Genomic DNA, 2955 nt, shown 5'->3' with positions numbered 1-2955 from the left:
AAGCTCATTCCAACTGTCACTGTGTCAATCCATCTGATTGAGATTCTTCCTCTTTTTTGCTATCCCTCCATCTTTCCAAACACGATGTTCCTATCCGAGGAATAGCCTTTCCTAGCAATATGCCCATCGAATGTGAGATGAAGCTTCAATGTCTTTGCTTCCAAGAAGCATTCTGGCTGCACCTTCTTTAGGACATATTTGTTTGTTCTTTTGGCAGTTCATAGGATATTCAGTACTCAGTACTCCTCTACAATGCCACAGCTCAAATGCATCAATTCTTCTGTCATATTTATTCATTGTATAGCTCTCAGATGTATAGTAAATGATTGAAAAGCTCATGGCCTGAAAAAGGCACACCTTCATCTTCAAATTGACAACATTGCTCCTCAACAATTTGGAAAGGTCCCTGACTGTAGACTTTCCAAGTACAATACATCTCCTAATCTCCTGACTGCTAGTAACAAGAATGTTGATTATGGATCCAAGTAATATGAAGTTGCTGACAACTTCAATTTTTTTCTCCATCTATCATGATGTTTCCTATTGGTCTAATGGTAAAAATTTTTGTTTTCTTGATATTGAGATGCAATCCATATTGAAATCGTCATTCTTTGATCTCTTGTGGCAAGCACTTCAAGTCTTTCCCACTTTCAACAAGCAAGGTTGTGTCATTGGCATAAAGCAGGTTATTGTTATGTAAGTCATCAATCAATCCTAATGCCACATTCTTCTTTGTAGATTCCAGGCTCTCCAATAATTTGCTCAGCATACAAATTGAATAGGTATGGAGAGATGATACAACCTTGATATATGTTTCTTAATTTTAGACCATATAGTGCTTCCTTCTTCCACTCACACAATAACCTCTAATCTATGTATAGGTTTCACATGAACACTATTAAGTGCTCTGGGATTCGCTTTCTTCTCAATGTTAGCCATAATTTGTTATGATCCACACAAATGTCAAATGTCTTTGCATAGTCAATAAATCAAACATAGACATTCTTCTGATATTGTTCATTTTCAGTCAGGATCCATCTGACATCAGCAATGATATCCCTGGTCACATGGCCTCTTCCAAATTCTGTTTGGACTTCTGGCTGTTTCCTATCAATGTACTCATTTAACCATTTTTGATTTATAGTCACCAATATTTTGCTTCTGTGTGACATCAATGATATTTTTGATAGGTTCCACATTCTGTTGAATCACCTTTCTTGGGAAAGGGAACAAATATGGATCTCTTCTAATCAGTTAACAAGACAGCTGTTCTCCATATTTCTTGGCATAGACTGGCTACATCTGTTAGTTTAAACATGTCAATTGGTATCCTATCGATTTTTGCGGCTTTATTTTTTGCCAACACCTTCAGTGCAGCTGCAACTTCTTCCTTCATTACCTTGGTTCTTATTCATATGGCACTTCCTGAAGTTTTTCAGTGTCAGTAAATTCTTTTTGGTACAGTGACTCTATGTATTCCCTCTACTTTTTATGCTTCCTGGATAATTTAACATATTGCTATAGCATCCTTCAATATTATAACTTGAGGCTTAAATTTATTTTTTAGTTTTCTCAGGTTGAGAAATCCCAGTGAATTTTCTCTTTCTATTCTCCAATTTTAGCTTTCTGTATTGTATATTACAATAATTTGCTTTGTCTTCTCAAACTTTCCTTTGAAATCTTCTGTTCACCTTTTTTTTTCTCTAAATGTTAGTCATACAATTTGATGTTATCCACATAAGTCAGATGCCAATACATAGTGAATAAAACACAGATAAACATTTTTCAGGTATACTCTACTTTCAACAAGGATCTATTTGACATTAGCAATAACATTATGAAAGCCATTGATGCTTCTAAATCCAGCTTGAATCTCTGACAGTTCTCTGTCAATGTACTGTTCCAGCCAGCTTTAAACAATCTTTTAGCATGACTATATTGTATAGTCTTTAATTCCAATTTTCAAAACATGTGTTGCAGTGCACAAGATAACTGTTCTAAGTTAGTGATTCTCCATGACAGTCTTAATTATCAAATAATGCCATGCAACTTAACAAAAGTTGTCTGGATGATGTTCTGGCTGGATGATGATGTGATAAGAATAGTTATACAATAGTACTAACTTTTACTGAGCACTGTTCCAACCTCTAGACTATATCATGCAACTTTATCGTTGTTTACTGTAGAATTGGAACTGACTCCTGTTCAGAAAAACCCTCTGGTGGGTTTTCAGAGGCAGATAATTGCAAGGGAGGAGATTGCCCCACCCTTCTCCCCAAGAGCAGCAGGTGACCTTGAACTACATGCCTTCAGGCTTGCAGTGCAGTTTCTTGCCCTTAGGCCACCAGATCTCCCTTAAGGAGCTGAATATGGTAATCAGATTTCAGAGGTGTTTTAGCAAGATGATATATGCAAACTTTGCTTACTGAGGATTAAGAAAAATTAAAAACCTGAAACACTTGATGAGGATCAAAGACTACACAGCATTTAGAATGAATTACACCATATCTTATGGTGAGGCAAAATTTTAAAAGCAAGTTTCTCACAACTTGGTTAATATGAAACATCTCTATAATTGGAGAAACAGTCTAAGTTGTCAAAAATCTCACTTTACTTAGATCTACAATTAACACCCATGAATACTATAGTCAAGAAATCAAGTGTATTGCTTTGGGCACATCTGTTGTATAGAATCTCTTTAAAGTATAAAAGAACTTAGCTCAAGCCATGGATTTTCAGTCACCTCAAATGTGTATGAAAATACGAAAATGATTAGGAAGGCAGAAGAATAATTTATGTGTTTTAATTTTGGTGTTAGTGAAAAAGTATTTACTATATCATGCACAAACAAAACAATAAACAAACCCATCTTTGAGGAAATGAAACCAGAATACTCTTTGGAAGTGAAGATGAAGATGCTTTGTTTCACATTCTTCAGACAGAAGCTGCACTACA

This window comes from Elephantulus edwardii, unplaced genomic scaffold (assembly GCF_000299155.1).
Source record: "Elephantulus edwardii isolate Elephantulus edwardi_28Jun2011 unplaced genomic scaffold, EleEdw1.0 scaffold00084, whole genome shotgun sequence".
NCBI lineage: Eukaryota > Metazoa > Chordata > Mammalia > Macroscelidea > Macroscelididae > Elephantulus > Elephantulus edwardii.
Note: the sequence above shows the minus strand (reverse complement) of the source record.